Genomic DNA, 21,422 nt, shown 5'->3' on the forward strand with positions numbered 1-21,422 from the left:
GATAAAGGTATTGTTCCAATACCATAAAAATGACTCAAAATTCAGTAATACCAATACAAATAATATGTTTTATAAAATGCAAATTTGAAAAGGCTCTTCCCCAAGAAAGATAAACATTTGACAAACATGTACATGAAAAGATATTCAACATTATTAGCCATTAATGAAAAGAAAAAAATAAAACCAGCATGTAATACCAAAGATTGACCAAAACAAGTATTAGTGAGGGTAAGGTATAACTGGAATTCTCATCAACTCTTGTTGAGAATGTAAAATGCTATAACCATATTTAAAACCTACAAAGCAGCTGCCTAAAATTTAAACAAAAACCTACCGTAAGATACACTCATATCATTGATAGATACCATAACCAAGAAAAATAATAGCATAAGTCCATACAAAGACTTTAATGTGGATATTCATAGTAGTTTTAGTTGTAAGAGTGTAAAACTAGAAACAATCCAAATATTTAACATCAGGTCAATGGAAAAAGAAACTATGATGTATGCATACAATGCAATCTTACTTATCAATAAAAAAGTATTAATTACCTATATATGTGCTATAAAGATGGATCTTAAAATCATTATGTTGAATGAAAGAGTCCAAACAAAAAAATGGTACAAAATATTCTATTAACATTAAGTTGTAGAAATTCACACTAATCTATATAGGGATAAAATACATCAATGCTTGTTTAGAGATGAAGTAGGGGGATGGTGTCAGAAATGATCAGAGGGGCATAACAAATAGGCAGAAGAAAACTTTTGGGGAGTGATGGATATATTATCTTGACTGTGGATAATGTTTTCACAACAATATGTGTATATTAAAATGTATCAATTTGAATTGTTTTAAATGTGCACTAGGCCAATTCTACCTCATAAAATCTCTTCTTAAAAGAAAATGTAAAATAACAGTAAAAGGAATAAGACATAGATGAAACTGTCACCTGAATTCTTGTTATTAAAGTTGTTAATATTATCATCAACCTTATTACAAGGGTGCACTAAGGTTATAATATTATTATAATAATATACAATTATTCAGTACTTATAATTGTTCAATTATATAATAATTGTGCTAAGTCACTGCAGTCACGTCAGACTCTTTGTGACCCTGTGGACCACAGCCCACCAGGCCCCCCTGTCCATGGGATTCTTTATGCAAGAATACTGGAATGGGTTGCCATTTCTTCCTCCAGATACAGAAATTTCTATATTATTATTACCTTGTTATTATTGCTAAACAAAGAGTTAGTGCTGTATCCTGGCAACAAACACTTAAATGGAAACATGTTTTATTATAAGCTTCCTCTATCTTATGAAAGTAAATGTGTTCGTCTGAATGGACAATTTTTTTTAGGATTTATTATGTGGACTCTTAACCAAATGCTAATGTCTTGAACAAATGTGCAGACTCAAAAATATTTTTTTCAATCTAAAATTCTCATATTGTTGCAGTGAAAAGGATAAAAAGAGAAATGAGCTTTACTTTTCTTTCCTGAGATCAAAGAAGACAGAGAGAACAGTGAGCAGGCCTGATGACTCTTGTTTCTAAATTCTTCCTAATCTGTTCAATTCAGTTGCTCAGTCGTGTCTGACTCTTTGCGACTCCATGGATTGCAGCACTCCAAGCTTCCCTGTCCATCTGTAACTAGGTTTGCTTTTTTGCCCCCTAATTCTGCATGAGCTACATTTTGCACCTATTATCTTTTGACTCTATGGTAATTACATCCTGTATCTGGTGCTCACATTTACAGCACTCTCTTCACAGACCACCCCTTGTAGTTTTTCTCTTTTTGCTTTATAGAAAGAAGGCCATAGCACAGTACACCAAAGACAATGGACCCAACTGTCAGGCTGCCAGATTGCCAGACCAAATTACCAGACTGCCTGACCTGTCACCCATAACTGCTTTTGAAACAATGCAAGAGGAGGAGGAATACAAGTTCCTTATACCTGTGTTCTTCATCACTGACCCCTGACTGTGAGCCCTCATTTATATAATCTCCCAGATTTATCATGGAAGTGGGACACAGCCCTTGAAGTACACGTTTACTGTGTTCTCCCCTCCCCTCACTGGAGATTAAAGCCACCTTTCTATTTCTTCCAACCCTGTCTCTATATTTTTTTAATTTGGCTTCAGTGAGCAGAGATAGCCAAGATTTTGGAGGCAAAAATATCAGCTTTCTATTGACGTTAAATACCTAGGAATTTGGCTAAGAAATTTCTGCAGGAAACTGAATTAGATATATTATTTCCAGAAATTCTAATTAAAATAAAATTTAGCAAAGGAACTTAAAAGAACAAAGAAAAATGAATACTTAACATGTCCTTAAGATCAATTATCTCAAACATGAAATATTTTAGGCAATCATCTGCCAAATGTTGCATCATAATCACTTTCTAACTATAATTTCTCACAACTTTTGGCAGTGTGAATATTTTATGATATTGCTCAAAAATCTACATACTATAAATATCAAAGTAATAGTATGAAAGTGTTTAGAAAAGTGACTTGCATTCTTACTCAAGTGTATGGTATATGACATATAATATACACACACACACACATATATATATGGCATACATATTTGTTTGTCATGGATAGAATTTAAGACAGGTGTCATGAACTCAAGAACTTTGGGGCTTCCCAGCTGGCACAGTGGTAAAGAATACACTTGCCAATTCAAGAGACACAACAGACATGGGTTTGATCCTGGGTCAGGAAGATACCCTGGAGTAGGAAATGACAACCCACTCCAGTTCCCTTGCCTGGAAAATTCCATGGACAGAGGAGCCTAGTAGGCTACAGTTCATGGGGTCACAAAGATTTGGACCTGACTGAGCATCACACAGCAGCAAGAACTTTGTCCATGGATAATTTCTGTGATGCTTATATAGGTGGATTTAATATGAGACAACACTGTTTTGTGGTTAAAATATAAAATTCATATAACACATGTAAAAAATCAAGTTTTACTGAAAAGTCTAATATCATTAAAATTTGAAGATTGACAGCATTTATTAAGACAGTTGTAAAGGAAAATAAACCTTTTGATTTATGTATTAAAATGGCTTAATAAGGTACTGTTGCTAACTCAGGAAGCTTTTAAAGATAAGGGAACTATTGAATTCCTTTGATTTTTAACATGTTAGAATTAAGCCGTAAAAATATAGGACCCTTGCTTTATCCACTTACATATTTGAAGTGCCTAGAACATGGTCTGATTTATAATAAGTGCTTAATTTAAATATCTATATATCTTATCTGTCATATATCTATATTTTTGTTATCTTGGCTTTATAAAATATTATCAATTAAAAAAGATAATTTCTTATTACAGAAATGACTGATTCAGTGACCTGAAATTCATAAAATCTTTTAAAAATTGTAGTGATAAGAAAATTTTATTAACTGTTTTGAATGCTTATAAAGAACAACAATAAATCATTAACAACAAGAAGATATTTTTAGTGAACCAAGCTTTTATGTCATTTTCAAATAGCTGCAATGAACTAGAAAATTATTATACCATTGAAAAGACAGTGCATTAGATGTTACAATAAATCATTTACTGAAGACTAATAGAGTTTAAATTAAATTCATTTATAATTAAGTTCAAAGGAACTTTGAACACACTGCTTGATTTGAGAAAATATGTTTGATACAAATTTCAGTATTTGCAATGGCATTAACACTTCAAAAATATTTTTAAAGCATCACACAAAAATTGGTGCACTATGTACAAGAGCTGAATGAATTTAGCAGACTTCCCTGGGTTAAACAGTTTTGATGGAATTGGAAAATGACAATATAACTTTTCTTTTACATAAGAAGAGAAGTAATTTAAATAAATTTTGATGAATCTAAGGATTATTGAGATCTTTTCTGTATAAACAACATCAAGGAATCAAAGAACATTTGCCCCAAATCATTAAGTTGTTGTTGTTAATGCTACAGTCACTAAGAGATGACATGGGTTTGCTGACAAAGGTCTGTATAGTTAAACCTATGGTTTTCCCAATAGTCATGTATAAATGTGAGAACTGGACCATAAAGAAGGCTGAGCACCGAAGAACTGATGCTTTCAAACTGTGGTCCTGGAGAGGACTCTTGAGAGTTCCTTGGACAACAAGGAGATCAAACCAGTCAATTGTAAAGAAGTCAATTCTGAATATTCATTGAAAGGACAGATGCTGAAGCTCCAATACTTTGGCCACCTAATACGAACAGCTGACTCACTGGAAAAGACCCTGACAATGGGAAAGATTGAGGGCAGGAGGAAAAGGGGGTGACAGAGAATAAGATGATTGGATAGCATCATTGACTCAATGGAGGTGAGTTTGAGCAAACTCCGGGAGATAGGGAAGGACAGGAAGCCTAGTATTCTGCAGTCCGCGGGGTCGGAAAGAGTCAGACACAACTGAGCGACTGAACAACAACGGTGTTGTGTTTGACTCCTTTGAGACCCCATGAACTGTAGCCTGCCAGTCTCCTCTGTCCTTGAAATTTCCCAGGCAAGAGTATTGGAGTGGGTTGCCTTTCCCTTCTCCAGGGGATCTTCCCAACCCAGGGATCGAACCCAGGTCTTTGGCATTGCAGGCGGATTCTTTACCAGCTGAGCCACAAATCAGCCACCAGGGAAAGCCCAAAATCATTTAGTTAGGTCCCATTTTACAAAAGAGGAGATTTTCTTGATACTTCAATTACTCAGATGGAAACTTTTCATGCAGAGGTACTTAGTAGTGGAAATGGCATCACAGAGTAAACAAGCAACTATATCACATTAAAGGAAATAGGAACACAGAGCTTCCCCGTATTATCATTGATGCATGGCATATTTCTAACTATGGAACAAGCCTTCCGTTCAACGACCATTCAGAGAACCTATCGACCACAATGGAAGAATTTGACCATTGCTATATATTTTGATATATCATAAATAATCAACATCTAATTATCTCCTGAAGTGGGGCTTGATGAGAGAAGGCATATTGGTATTTTAAGTTGAAGATGCTAAGCCAGGAGATAGGCTGAGAAAACAGGCTCCCAATCCAGCATGCAAACACTTTAGGTAAACAATTTACCTGAATCATAAGACTAAATTAAGAGTATAGTTGAAATTTTCAAGCTTGTATTTGGTCAATAATGAAAAGAAGGAAAAAAAATTACAAATGTTGTAGGTAACAAGGAAGATAACTTGTGCAGGATTGTTTTATTTACTTAATTTTAGTGAAAGATTATGTAAAACAAATTTGAATAATTTCTCACAAATTTTAACAGGATGAAGACACAAAAGAGTTTATGTAAGGTCACTCAATTGAGAGGTATGAATGAATGCTTACTCTGAGATTTACATATGCAGAAATTTTTCTTGGTATTATTAAACAACCTGTAATGGGAACATATATGAAGCAGATAGATCTGGTATCAAATCTTAGGACGATTGTTTAGTAGCCAAGAGACTAGGGGCAGATGTGTGCATATATAAGCCTCATTTGCCTTACCTAAAAAATGGGGAATATGAAAATCAGGAATACTGTATGAAAGTTTCTAATATGATGTGATAATTCCATGAATTACTTTACAACAACTACTACTACTGGGCTTCCTTGGGGGCTCAGGTGGTAAAGAATCCACTTTCAATGCAGGAGACCTGGGTTCAATCCCTGGGTTTGGAAGATCCCCTGGAGAAGGGAATGTCTACGCACTCCAGTATTCTGGACTGGAGAACTCCATGGACAGAGGAGCCTGGAAGAATATAGTCCACGGCGTTGCAAAGAGTCCAGACATGACTGAGTGACTTTCACCTTCACTACCACTACTATTATTGCCACGAGGTGGCACTAGTGGTAAAGAAGCCGCTAGCCAGTGCAGTAGAGGTGGAGGACCTAGGTTCCATCCCTGGGTTGGGAAGATCCTTGAAGCAGGGCATGGCAATCCACTCCAGTATTCTTGCCTGGAAAATTCCATAGGGTTGCAAAGAATCTGACACAACTGGGCACAACTACAGGATGACAACTACTGCTACTAATATTACTTGTATCCCTACTGATACTAACTTTCTTAAGTATAAACCAGGGATTATAGATTTTGTTAAGAAAGAAAAATGAGCAGGTACAAAGTAAAGAGAGCAAAAGATAATAGAGTGCACAGTTTAGGGCTGTGAGATAATAAAATACATATATTTATATATTGGTCTCTGTCCCTGGTTCCTGACGTGCAACTCCTAAAATGCTTATAATTTCCTAATTATAAGAACACTACAGGAACATCTATTGTTCTAATATTTATTTCTGACCTTGGTTCCTGACGCATGACTACTGAAATCCTTGTAAACTCCTCAGTGATAAGAACATGAGCAACAACTTTTGTTCTATTGAGGCGACTCAGAGCAAACTGCGATGACTCCTGGATGAGATCTGCTCACCAGAAAGACCAAGTCATTTGTAGAGGGTTGGAAGTTTTAGCCCTCTTCCCATCTTCCAGAGAGGTGAGAGAGACTAGAATTGAAGTCAGTAATAGATCATGCATATGTAAGGAAGCCTCAATAAAACCCCAGCAGTGGGGAGTCCAGAGAGCTTCTGTGTTGGCAAATACATCCACACCAGGAGGCTAAAACATATTAACTCAAGACGGACAAAAACTCCAGTGCCTGGGACCCTTTCAGAACTTACTCTGTGTATCTCTTCATCAGGCTGTTTATTTGTAACCTCTGTCATATTCTTTAATAAACTGCTAAACATAATTAAATGTTTCTGAGGTCTGTGAGTACTCTAGCAAGTTAATAGAATCCAAGGAAGGGGGTTTTTGAAGTCTGAATTCATAGCCAGTAAATTAGAAGCACAAGTGATCCTTTAGACTTGTTAAATGGTGTCTGAAGCTGGGAGAGGAGGGCAGTCTTTGAGGGACCGAGCCCTTAACTCATGAGATCTGACTATCACCAGGAAGAAAATGTTAGAATGAGTTAAATTGTGGACACCCAACTGGTGTCACAGAGAATTGCTTGTTGTGGGGGAGAAACCTCCACACATTTGGTGACCAGAAGTGTCAGAAGTGAAGGGTTCTGTGTAAGTAGTAGGGGGATTCACAGGGAAGAGAAACAATAGGGGAGAATTGTTTGTTTTATTTATTTTTGTTTGTTTGTTTTTCCCTACATAGGAAAGACAGAACTGAGTTTTTAATAGAAAATAAATTTTTATAAAAACTCACAAATCTTAGTGGGGGAATTTAGCATATCTACTTGATAGAAAAGCAAACAAAAATATGTGTAGATATAGAACATTTGAACATGATGTGATGAAACTGACATAGTTGGCATAAATAGATAACTACAAGCTAAAAGTGCAAAACATATTTGTTTCAAGTAAATTAACTTGTTTCAGGTAAATATATTTGTTTCAAGTAAATTAACCCAAATAAAGCATATTATACTCAAAAAAAGAAAGTATAGGAATAGTAAAAATATACGAAGAAATAAGACTGATAAACTTAAGCAAAATTCAGAAAATCAGAAACCAGAATTGCTTCTTTGAAAAGACTAATGATATTTAGAAAATTCTGATGAAAATAATCAAGAAAAATAATAATAAATGTCATGAAAAAAGTAAAAAAAGTTCACATCCTATCAGCATTAACAGAATTTTGAGAGGGTGTTACAAAGTTTTTATGAAAATTAATTTGAAAATTAATATTAAACTAGATAGGAATTGGAAAAGCAAAATGTACCAAAATTGACAAAAGAAAATGGAAATAACTGAATAGTTTTTTAATTATTAAGAAATTGTATTTTCCCACTACAGAAACACCAAGCTCAAAAGGGCTCAAGGGTAAATTAATCAAACATTTGTGGAACATATAAAGGCATAATTTTTTCCTAAGTTCTTTCAGAATGAAGGAAAAGGATAACCTTTGTCACCTGTTTATGTAGCCCACAGAACTTTTATAAGAACCTGTAAAAGTACACCACCATAAAGAAAAACAACAGATAAATTCTCTCACAATATTGATTCAAAAGTTTACTAAAAAAGTTACATCTCCAGTTCAGTAAATATTCACTTCTATTACTGAAAGTGTTACATGGTAAAGTTAACAAAATGGCTCAAATATCAGAAATAAAGCAATCAAGGAATTATCAATTATACTTTTGTATACAGAGAAAATTGAAATGGATCTATAAATACATCATTATTTAGTCACTAAGTACTGTCCAGCTCTTTTGTGACCTCATGGACTGTAGCCCACCAGCTCCTCTGTCCATGGGATTTCCCAGGCAAGAATATCAGACTGGGTAGCCATTCCATCTACAGGGGATCTTCCCAACCAAGACTGAATCTGCATCTCCTGCATTGCAGGCAAATTCTTTACCACTGAGTCACAAGAGAAGGCCAAATACATCATTAGAATTCCTAAATAAATTTAGTATAGATGTTGATTTAACATCAAAACAGTGGCAAAAAAGCAGGTGGGAATATAATTTTAAATGCCTTTTATAACAGAAAAATGCATTAAGTCCAATAAATGAAACACTTAAAATATGTAAGCCTAATAAAATGATAAACTATTTTGAGAGAATTTAAAAGATGCAGTACATGGAGAATAAACAATGGAAAACTTTTATTATAAAAATAAAATTTTCACACATGTTGCACAGATGAGTATATAATGAATATGTAATCTTTTACATCAAAATGTAAAAGATATACCTTACATATATTTATATATATATATTGTATAAATGTATTATACGTTCAATAACATATGAACTTCTAAGAAAATTTTATAGGAAAAAGGCAGGTTTTTTCCTACCCTTTGTCAAGATGTTTTATAAAACTTTTCTAATCAAAGTGAAGATAAATATGGACTAAAACAATAGCTTTTCTTAAAAAGTGACCAATGCTATATTACAAAGATGGGACTATATTGCAGTGAACAAAGATGTTTTTTAAAGCATGGTGAATGAACATGATAAAAAATAAAACTTTATCCCTATTTCAACTTATTTAAATTTATTGTAGATAAATTGTGAATATAATTCTGTATGAAGAATAATAAGCATTATACAAGATTATAACAGAGAATACTTTGATCACTTTGAGGTAAAGAAACTTTTTTTTTTGTATAGGATACAAAAAAATTAACCATTCATAAAAACATTGATGAAATAGACTACATAAAAATTAAGAATTTATATTCATTAAAAGACATTATTAAATTGTAGAGTCTAAAAGATATTTGTAAAACATAAAGGTCAAAGATTTCAGGATATCTGAAGAGATTTTATAAATCTATAAGACCAAGACAATATAATAGAAAGTGAACAAGAGATATGAATAAGCATTTCAGAAATAAAGTAAGCTAATGTTTACTAAACAAATTCAAAGATTAATATTAGGAAAAATATTAATTCCTCATTAATATTTGGGAAAAATACAAATTAAAGGGCAAAATGCAAATTACAGCATACCAGAGGGATAAAATTAGAAAAATACAACCTGGCAACACCAACTGTGAGAATAATTGTGGTGTATTCATAATGTGGGATGAATAAACCAGTCTGACACACAATATATAACAGAGTGAAGGGAAACATAAACATCCATGATGATTTCATTTAAATAAAAATTGACCAAAACTAATGTATTAAATATATACAAAATCTATAAAAATATTTCAGGTGTTAGATACCAAACACCGGGAAACTGTCTCACTAGAGAGAAGGCGGGCATGTGATAGGAACCTTACATTCACCTCAGCCCCTGATCCACAGAATCTTCCCAACTGTAGCAGAGGGATGCAGAGCCCAAGCAAGAGTGCCAGCCTCACTGGGAAAGGATAAAGACTGAGACATTTTAGGAATGACATTAAAGTAAAAGTAGATGCAGATAAGAAGCACCAAGATTCTGTGTAAAAATTGACTTCTGTTACTTGGCTGACCTCTGAGTTGTCTATGTACAAGATAAAACAATAAAATTCTAGTAGAGAACAGCTGCTAGAAGGAAGATACTAATATAGAGAAAATTAAGAAAACATGAATAAACAAGTTAAAATTATAGAGAATTTCAACAGGTGATTAATATCTACCAGAAAGAGTAAAATAATAGTCCTGTTAAATAGTACAGTATCTAAAATTAAGAACTCATTGCATGTAATTATCAGCAGACTAAACAAAGAGGATGAAAATAAGTAAACACAAAAGCTGAACAATTGAAAATGTGTAGGCAGAAACACAGAAAAAATATCAAAAGAGAGTTGACTACATAGTCAACAAGTAGAATATATGTATAATTAGAAGACAGGGATAATGGAGTGTTGGGAAAGATCTATATGTCCTACGGATGGTGGTTTACAGGGTGTTAATATTTTATTGAATTGTACATCTGAGGTTTGATCACTTTATTCAATCCAATCTAAAACCAATTAAAATAAATACAATGCTATTTATAAGTATTTGGGTCAATCATACATTTTAATGGGGTAGAGTTTAGGATAGCAAACCATATGGCTTCTCCGATAAGTCTTTACCATGTAGAAGCTGAAAAGAATAGAGAGATGAGTAAGGTAAATTTTCTAGAGTAAGAAAAGTAAAGTAGAACTGTAGTACTGACAAATCTAATATTTACTATGTCCAGTAATCACAAGCAAACCTATTGGCTCACAACCTAGAGCAATTTATATTATTAATGAAGTCTGTATTTGAATTGCAAAATATGGAAGCTTATTTGGTGGAACAACTCACTGGACCAAAGAATGAGCCTAACCACAGATATTAATACTTCACTTGTCTCTGTTATTCTCTTCTTGACTGTATATACTCATAAATTCTCATGGAAAAGAAAAAATATTTTTTATGCTTGAAAATATTAACTGGGTAAAAGGTAAACTTGTAATGGATGATGAAATGACAAGCATTGATGAAATGACAAGCATTCATAAAATGAAGGTAGACAAAGAAAACTATTATTTTGACAAAATTCTGATTTAGAGGAAAAAAAACTTGATTCCATTCAAAACATATTTTATTTGTACACTAGGGGAAACATAAATATCTTAAAATATGGCTCTCCTGGAAGGCAACAGTCTCTTCTCATATAAAAATATAGTACAATGCAATGACAAAAGAAAAAAACAAACAAGCTATGACTACATTAAGAATCTGAAGGAAGAAGATATAGACAGAGGGTAATCAGAAAAGACTTCACAAGATAAAAAAGAAAAGACTTCATAGAGGTAATAATATTCTATTTGAATATAGGAGGTTCAAGGTAGAGGATAGTGTGTAAGTAGAAAGGTGGAAGATTAATTTGAAGATCAGCATTAGTTTATGAAGTAGCTTAGATTATATTAATAGTACCAAATTTATTGTCTAGAAATTATGGCAATAAAAAACCCTTGAGATATTTATAATGAGAAATTTAGCACAACTGCACATAAGTTACTGAAAGTATTCATTTATTTCCTTCAATACCTTAAAATATGGAACATTAATATGCATTTTTTATTTTGTTTCATTTTGTCTTTTTCTAAGTGTAAATCTTAAGCATCCTTTTTTCATTAAACATAAATATTTGTGAGTTTTACACAAGTGATTTTATGCATGTGCATTTGGCTGACTCTGTCTCAAACCAAAACACTTGATAGGAATATTGACACTTTTTTCCAATAATGTTTAATTTTCCCTTGCATCTGAGCAATTTCAGAATTGGTTTTGTGTTTGTTTGCTCAGATAGGCAGAACAAATACACTAATCAGTTTTGAATGTGAATTGTGAATGTGTTTAGCTAATACTACAGGATTTTTCATAATATTATTTCTAAAATAATCAGTTAGCTGGCCTCAGATCAATGGCTTATTCATTAACTTAATTAGCTTATGTAGGAAGTACAAAAGATGGAAAAGTGGGTGGCCACTGTAGGGGAAAGCTTTTTACTGGGAAATAAAATTAACTTTGTTTTAAAAAAAGGAGTTTATGAGGCCATTTATTTCACCACTGGGAAACCAGTTGTCCCCAGACTAGAATTGTTACCTTGGAGGGAAGACAGGGAATCAAAACAAGATAAACATGAATTTGTAGAACTCTTACTATGTGCCAGGAATTGACCTGGGGGGTTGTGATACAGTACCATACAATAAATGAAATGTAAAACATTTCTTTTAGTTCTCACTGCCACTTTGGGAAATAAGATTATTTTCCCATTTTACATATTAGAAACGGTAAAGCTGCTTGGACAAGTAGTAGGGTTTGAAAGTTAAAGAAACCAGGTGTCAGAATTAATTTCAGAGATGTCTTCAGTCACTTAAACCAGTGGCTTTTCTAATTCCTGCCTAGAAGCTCTCCTGTGTGCCCTAGAGACCTGAGGAGTCTAAAACCTTTACCTTTCTTCTGTCATTCCTCCATCCTGCTGAAATGTTCAAAACTCCTGGAATAAGTGGAAAAATCACTAAAACACAATAGACTTCTGTTATCATTTTTATATTTCAATAATTCACACAAGTCTGGCTACTCCCACCTGATCTGTTTTCTACTTCACTAATTTCCCCCTTTCCTTGTGACCATGTTTGACAAATATAACATCAGGTTGTTTTACTGAATTGTTATTTTCATTTCTAGAATATCCCATTGACTTGAATTCTATCAATGTTAGTTTCTCCTGTAATTTTCCATGTTTGCCTCTGTTTTCCTGAGTATGCAAACAAGTTATTATATTATCTCTGGTAAAACTTCCATGTCTAAATCCTCTTTGGATTTATCTCTATTTTCTTTCTTTTTTTTTTTCTTGTTAGTCATTTGGATCTTCTTTTAGTTTGCCACATAATTTTAAATTGAATACAGCATATTGCATTTGAAATTTGGTTAAGGTTCCAGAAGATACTATCTTCTTCCATGGAGGATTAATTTTTCTTCTGCCATGCAGTAAGAACATAAGTAGTTCATTTCTTTTAGCCAAAGACTTTATGCATTTCAAAGTGAAAGTGAAGTTGCTCAGTCATGTCCAACTCTTTGTGACCCCATGGACGGTAGCCTACCAGGCTCCTCAGTCCATGGAATTTTCCAGGCAAGAGTACTGGAGTGGGTTGCCATTTCTCTCTCCAGGGGATTTTCCCAACCCGGGGACTGAACCCCGGTCTCCTGCATTGCAAGCAGACGCTTTACTGTCTGAGCCACCAGGGAAGTGGGTTATGCATTTTAAAGGATATAGTAGTATTCATCTTAACCCTTCCTTCAAGGTCTTGGCAACTACTTCTAAGATGCGGCCATTCCTGGGTTTCAACTGGCAAAATGGGAATATTTACAATCCTCCATCTTGGCACTGTTTGAACTCAACTCTGCCATCATGCAGCTGCTAAGATTTCTACTCAGCACTTTAACTTCTCAAACCTTTACACTAGGTTTCTACCAGTTTAGTCCCACACATTTGTACTTTATGAATCAGTAAAATCCTAGAGTGGAATTTACAAACCCAATTTAAGGCTCTATGTTCATGAATTCCCCTCTTCCCTCTGATGTTACTCCTCAAATCTCAGATTGTCTGGCAAACCTGAACTCCAATATCTTTCTCCTTAGTTTAGTAAGACTACTGTATATATATATTTTTTTCTAAATAACTGTTCCCCTGCACTGACTATCCATAGCTTGCCTCAGGGAGAAAAACAAATTAATGTGGAACTCACCTTCTCTTCTATCAGATATTGTAGCCTGCCCCATTCTGCCTGTGGTGGTTGCTCTCTATTGCCTTCAAATATTTCCTATGTGTATTTTGTTCTTTCTTTAAGAAATTGGTCCAATATAATCTACTTTGTTATGGCTGACATTACTTTCAGTAAGGTAGGCTATGTATATTTCATTTACTAGAAAAATAATAACAGAAATAATAATATTTATGAAAAAATATATTAATTTTGGAAGTGAATGGCATTTTTTTGATAGGAATTAAACTGAAAGTAACATATATATCTCAGTCCTATTTTAATTAAATAATTTCTGATCTGATAACCATGGCATTATTGTGCTACATTCAGAAGAGCACTGATTAGGGGTCAAAAGAATCATCCTTATTTCCTCCTTAGTGATCCTTTGACCTGAGGCAAGTTCTTAACTCTTATGCTTCTGGATTACTAAGTATCCACACCTTACAGTTTTGTTTTGAATGAATGTGTTGGTAATTTATATTATGCTGTTCATTAATTTATATAATAGTGCTACCTACTGTGTATCAGGCTTCTTTCTTGTTGTGGCAGATAGAGAAGACAGATAAAAGCCCTGATTTCATAACAGCAAAAAAAAAAAAAAAAATCAGTAAAAGATACAGAGCATAAATAAGTTTAAATGCATAAAGATGATGATTTCATATTTTAAATATAATTTTGTGAAAAGTGACAGATGAAAGTGGAGAGGAGAATAGCATTAGAAAGGAAAGCCTCACCGAGGTTTGTTATCTGAACTGAGATTAAAAAACACAGGGGTCAAAGACGTATTCAAGGCAGTGTGTCCTTGAGAGGGAGAACAGCAATCAGCGGTCACAAAGACTTTGAGAAAACCTTTTCTAAAAAGCAAAATAAAATAATCATTGTGACTACAAAATAATAAACTAGGAAGAAAGTGGTAGAATAATTTTAAAAAGGAAAGAGGCTAAACAAGATCTAAGTTATTACAGACCATGTGAAGTTTGGATTTTTACATACAGCACAATGGAACCCACAGTGGACTTGTAGAAAGGTGTATTTTTATGATGGGGTTTATGTAAAAAAAAAAAAAAAAAAAAAGGACCCTCACTGCTGCCATGTGGAAAAGGGGATGGCACGTTGTTAGCATGGGGATGGTATGCTGTTAGCATGGGGCTGGTATGTCATTAGCATGGACAAGAATGGAGTAAGGAGGACCATTAGGAAAACACAATAGGCTTGTGAGATTTTATCCTTTAGAATAGACTGAAGAGATTGAAGACGGACAAACAGAGATTGTTCATTGTTTATTTTGGAGTTAGATCCCACCTTGATTGTGGAATTGAATGTAAGGAATAGAGATAAAATGGGAAATCAAGAGTAATGTTTGCTTTACTCAAAAATTATACTTAAATACCACAAAATTGCATTTTAAAATAAATTACTAAAACTTCTAATCATTGATAAAAATTACATTGGAAAATATCTTTATACTTGTGCCACTGAACTGTACAGATAATCTAATGTTGTATTTATTTACTGTTGACTTCAAAATTGCTCTTGCTGAATACACGAATATAAAAATAGGTAAGCCTCTCCATTTGAGTGGTTAACTACTGCTCAATATGGCCAATCAAAATTTACTCAAATGTATAGAATGAAAGCATGAAATATAAATTATGCAGCAATCATGTACAATTAATCATCAGAAGCAGTTTTCAACAGTCCTCCAAAATAAGATTCCATTGGTGCTAGTTGTATCTGTTGAGGAGATCTGTGTCTTTCTTTGGGAAAAAAAAAAGATAAAATTTTACAGGGTTATGTTCTAAAGTGTGAATTAGATAGTGTTTGAGTAAATAATTTCTTTCTTCCTGATTTAAAGTGTATTTTAACAATTTTGAGAATTTTAAGTTTTATAAAGTTCAGAATTAATTAAATAAATGATCTATTTTGAAACTTATCTCCCTAATGGTATATAACTAAGTTAATAAGTTCAAAACCTAACCAATAATAAATGCAATATTCCCTGTGAGTTTCACATGAATTTCCTTTTCTCCCTAGTTCTCATATACTCCTTTAATTTAAAATTATCTTTTCCTCATTAGTTCTCTTAGACTGCTCTGATTCTTCATTAGTATGAGAATGTCACAGGTTCTCCTAAATAATTTGGATATACAACGCTGGAAATATGTTCTGAATAATCTTTTTGATGCAGAATTCATTGCTCACAGGACAAGGAGACTGGGGAAATACCTGCTTCCAGGCTGAGAGCCAGGTAGGTGAGGGGCAGATAGCAGGCCACTAGCAGAAGAGTCCTAGAAATCTAGAAATCATGGCTAGGATCCAGGTGGAAGGATGCCAGTTACAGTCCACAGGGAATTATCAGTAGATCAGATCAGATCAGATCAGTCGCTCAGTCGTGTCCGACTCTTTGCGACCCCATGAATCGCAGCACGCCAGGCCTCCCTGTCCATCACCAACTCTCGGAGTTCACTCAAACTCACTTCCATCGAGTCGCTGATGCCATCCAGCCATCTCATCCTCTGTCATCCCCTTCTCCTCTTGCCCCCAATCCCTCCCAGCATCAGAGTCTTTTCCAATGAGCCAACTCTTGGCATGAGGTGGCCAAAGTACTGGAGTTTCAGCTTTAGCATCATTCCTTCCAAAGAAATCCCAGGGCTAATCTCCTTAAATTAGCAAAATTAAGATGGAATGGACAGGAATCCACTTTCCACAACAGCATTGGAAAAGCATCTTAGAATCTAGAATAAAACCCAGCTATAACAATCATGAAAAAAATCAGGTGCAAATATAAATGAGCAGAAATTAAGTACAAAAGTGTAAGATGTGCTTAATTAGTCTTTTGGTGTAAGCTTAGGTCCAGGGTCAAGTTTATGACTTGCAGGCAAAAATTAAATTGTTTCAGTTATGAGGCAAGGAAAGAATTCCAGATAGAGTCTTCCATCTTATATTTCAAGGAGTAAATGAAACTCAGAGATAATGTTTAAGAACACATATTCACAAATATGTAAATAAATATTTAAATTGGCAACAAAAATAGTTAAAATATTAAATAATGAAAGAATTTTTCACTGTTTGCAATCTGAAAAGTGTCAGACAATTTTGTTTCTAGTAATATGCCTGGTTAGATATTTAAGATATTGACCACTGAAAAAAATAATATGAAATATTTTATGCAATTTTGGCTTATGTATAAAAGAGCTGGCTTGAGAGTAAGTGAAAACTGAAACACAGGAAGAAAGGACAGTGCTGAGCATGGAGGTCAGAAGATCACTAAAGTTACTATTGCTCTGAGAGTGATGGCAAACTTGCTAACATTGAGTTTTCAGCTTTGGTTTGCAGAACACAATATTTAGACTCTAGTTAGGGAGTCTTGCAGGAAGTTGGGACTTCCATAATACAGGGTTTCATCCTCAACGTGAGGTTGACCCAGGAGTAAATGCACTCCGCATTCCTACCCTGTAGGTAGTATCTTCAAAGCACTAATGAAGTTAAGTGTCAGTCTGGAATCCTGAATTCAATGAATATATATTTCAAGAACAAGTGTAAAATAAAGACAATTTTATGGAAAACAAAATATGAAAGACTACAACCAGCTGACATTAATAGAGAAGTTCTACAGGTGTACCTTAGGCAGAAGGAAAATGATCCAAGCAGGAAGATCTGACATACAAATTGGAAGAACTAGCTTAAAATGAGGTAAATATTTTGGTATATGTGTGTGTGTTAGTCTCTCAGCCCTATCCAAATCTTTGTGACCCCATGGACTGTAGCCTGCCAGGCTCCTCTGTCCATGGGATTCTCCAGGCAAGAATATTTTGGTATATCTGAATGCTTATTAGTTATATACAAGAAAACTGACAATTGCTTCATTGATCATGGGTATAAACTACACTATTTCAAAAGTTAAAAATAAATAAAAGAAACAAAAAAGAACCAAGACTGAAAAATAGATTAAACTGAAAATAAATTTGCAACAAATTTTATGATTAATCAAGTTCTGTGCTCCACAAAGAGAAAAATGAATATAACAATCTTTATATTTTAAAAAAATCTGCTATAAAATGAAAGTACACTACATTCTATTTATAGTAGCATACATATGTGATATGTAAATAAATTCACCAACAACAAAATTATAAAATATAAATTATGAGTAAGTAAAAAATTAAGAAGGAATAATTGAATGAAGAGATATACCATGTTCAAGACAGGTATAATGGAAGAATCTACTGTATAACACAGAGAAGTCACCTGATGCTCTGTGGTGAACTAAATGAGAAGGAAATTCAACAAAGAGGGGATATATGTATATGTATAGCTGATTCACTTTGCTGTACAGTAGACACTAACATAATGTTGTAAAGCAACTATATCCAATAAAGATTAATAAAAATATTTTTAAAAGATTGGAAGAATAATGGAGAGGCTCAACAAATTGGTTCAAATTTGGAAAGGAGTACATTAAGGCTGTATATTGCTACCCTGCTTATTTAACTTATATGCAGAGTGCATCATGAAAAATGCTGGGCTGGATGAATCACAAACTGGAATCAAGATTGCTTGCAGAAATATCAACAACCTCAGATATTTAGATGATACCACACTAATGTCAGAAAGTGAAGAGAAACTAAAGAGCCCTAGATGAAGTTGAAAGAGGAGAGTGAAAAAGCTGGCTTAAAATGCAACATTCAAAAAACAAATATCATGGCATCTGGTCCCATCACTTCACGGCAAATAGATGGGGAAAAAGTGGAAACTGACAGATTTCATTTTCTTGGGCTCCAAAATCACAGTGGATGGTGACTACAGCCACAAAATTAAAAGATACTTGCTTCTTGGCAGGAAAGCTATGACAAACCTAAACAGCATATTAAAAATCAGAGACATCACTTTGCCAACAAAGGTCCATCTAGTCAAAGCTACGGTTTTTCCAGTAGTCATGTATGGATGTGAGAGTTGGACCGTAAAGAAGGCTGAGGGCTTAAGAAGATGCTTTCAAATTGTGGTGCTGGAAAAGACCCTTGAGAGATCCTTGGACAGTAAGGAGATAAAACCAGTCAATCCTAAAGGAAGTCAACCCTGAAAGTTCATTGGAAGGACTGATGCTGAGGCTGAAGCTCTAATAATTTGGCTACCTGATGTGAAGAGCCAACTCACTGAAAAAGTTCCTGATGCTGGGAAAGATTGAGAACAAGAGGAGGAGGGGCTGACAGAGAATGAGATGGTTGGATGGCATCACAGATTCAAGGGACATGAGTTTGAGCAAACTCAAGGAAACTGTGTAGGGCAGGGAAGCCTGGCATGCTGCAGCTTATGGGGTTGCAAAGAATCATACACAAGTTAGTGACTGAACAACAACAAAAATTTTCACCATAATGATGTGTTGTATTAATAAAATTCCAGTCATAACCACTTCAGGTGATTTTTGTGGACACTGACAAGTGTCATTTCATTTTTGAATGAAAATAAGTTAGTAGCACTAACTCAACAAACATGAAGTAGTTTAAAGTGAAAGTGAAAGTGAAGTCGCTCAGTAGTGTCTGACTCTTTGCGACCCCATGGACTGTAGCCCACCAGTCTCCTCCGTCCATGGGATTCTCCAGGCAAGAATACTGGAGTGGGTTGCCATTTCCTTCTCCAGGGGATCTTCCCGACCCAGGGATGGAACCCAGGTCTCCTGCATTGCAGGCAGACACTTTAACCTCTGAGCCAAGGAAATCAACCCTGAAGTCATTTAAAAGCTATAATTAATTCATAGAGATATTAAATAGAATACTGGAACAGAATAGAAAACCAAAACAGCCCAGTCATAAGATGAGCACACCATTATACAGATCAATGGGTAAAGGATTAATATCTCAATGAATGATTCAAAAACAAGCAGGCATCTGTAAGAAAACAATGCTACTGGACATGACCTACCGCATGACCAGAAATAAGATCAATTTCAGATGAAATAAAGATAAATTTTTGAAAGATGATAATGGAAAATATGTTTATTTACTCAAGTTATAGATATATCTTAAAAGACACATGTGCAGTAAAAATAAGGGAAAATTTTGACAAATTGGGAAGCCCTAAGAACTTCTGTTCATTAAATGATACCATTACAACTGTAAAACACATTACAAATTAAAGAAGATATTTGCTTTGAAAAACTTAGTAAAAGACTGGTATATAACCTATATAAGAGCTCCTATAGCAGTGGCCACAGGACTGGAAAAGGTCAGTTTTCATTCCAATCCCAAAGAAAGGCAATGCCAAAGAATACTCAAACTACCAAACAAATGCACTCATCTCACACACTAGTAAAGTAATGCTTAAAATTCTCCAAGCCAGGCTTCAGCAATATGTGAACCGTGAACTTCCTGATGTTCAAGCTGGTTTTAGAAAAGGCAGAAGAACCAGAGATCAAATTGTCAACATCCACTGGATCATGGAAAAAGCAAGAGAGTTCCAGAAAAGCATCTATTTCTGCTTTATTGACTATGCCAAAGCCTTTGACTGTGTGGATCACAATAAATTGTGGAAAATTCTGAAAGAGATGGGAATACCAGACCACCTGGTCTGCCTCTTGAGAAATTTGTATGCAGGTCAGAAAGCAACAGTTAGAACTGGACATGGAACAACAGACTGGTTCCAAACAGGAAAAGGAGTATGTCAAGGCTGTATATTGTCACTCTGCTTTATTAACATATGCAGAGTACATCATGAGAAACGCTGGACTGGAAGAAACACAAGCTGGAATCAAGATTGCCAGGAGAAATATCAATAACCTCAGATATGCAGATGACACCACCCTTATGGCAGAAAGTGAAGAGGAACTAAAAAGCCTCTTGTGAAGGTGAAAGTGGAGAGCGAAAAAGTTGGCTTAAAACTCAACATTCAGAAAGCTAAGATCATGGCATCTGGTCCCATCACTTCATGGGAAATAGATGGGGAAACAGTGGAAACAGTGTCAGACTCTATTATTGGGGGCTCCAAAATGACTGCAAATGGTGACTGCAGCCATGAAATTAAAAAACGCTTACTCCTTGGAAGGAAAGTTATGACCAACCTAGATAGCATATTTAAAAGCAGAGACATTACTTTGCCAACAAAGGTTTGTCTAGTCAAGGCTATGGTTTTTCCTGTGGTCATGTCTGGATGTGAGAGTTGGACTGTGAAGAAGGCTGAGTGCCGAAGAATTGATGCTTTTGAACTGTGGTGTTGGAGAAAACTCTTGAGAGTCCCTTGGACTTCAAGGAGATCCAACCAGTCCGTTCTAAAGGAGATCAGCCCTGGAATTTCTTTGGAAGGAATGATGTTAAAGCTGAAACTCCAGTACTTTGGCCACCTCATGCGAAGAGTTGACTCATTGGAAAAGACTCTGATGCTGGGAAGGATTGGGGGCAAGAAGAGAAGGGGACGACAGAGGATGAGATGGCTGGATGGCATCATGGACTCGATGGACATGAGTCTGAGTGAACTCCAGGAGTTGGTGATGGACAGGGAGGCCTGGTGTGCTGCAATTCATGGGGTCGCAAAGAGTCAGACAGGACTGAGCGACTGATCTGATCTGATCTGATAGAGCATAATGACAAAATTGATATTACTTTTAAAAATATTATACACCAATAAAAATGGATGAAGTAGAACTACATATGTCAATATGGATATATTTCAGACAGAATATTTAATGAAAAAAGCAGGACACAAAAGAATTAATGCAATATGTTGTTAATTGTCTA

Source organism: Bos javanicus, chromosome 14, assembly GCF_032452875.1.
Source record: "Bos javanicus breed banteng chromosome 14, ARS-OSU_banteng_1.0, whole genome shotgun sequence".
NCBI classification, from domain to species: Eukaryota; Metazoa; Chordata; class Mammalia; order Artiodactyla; family Bovidae; genus Bos; species Bos javanicus.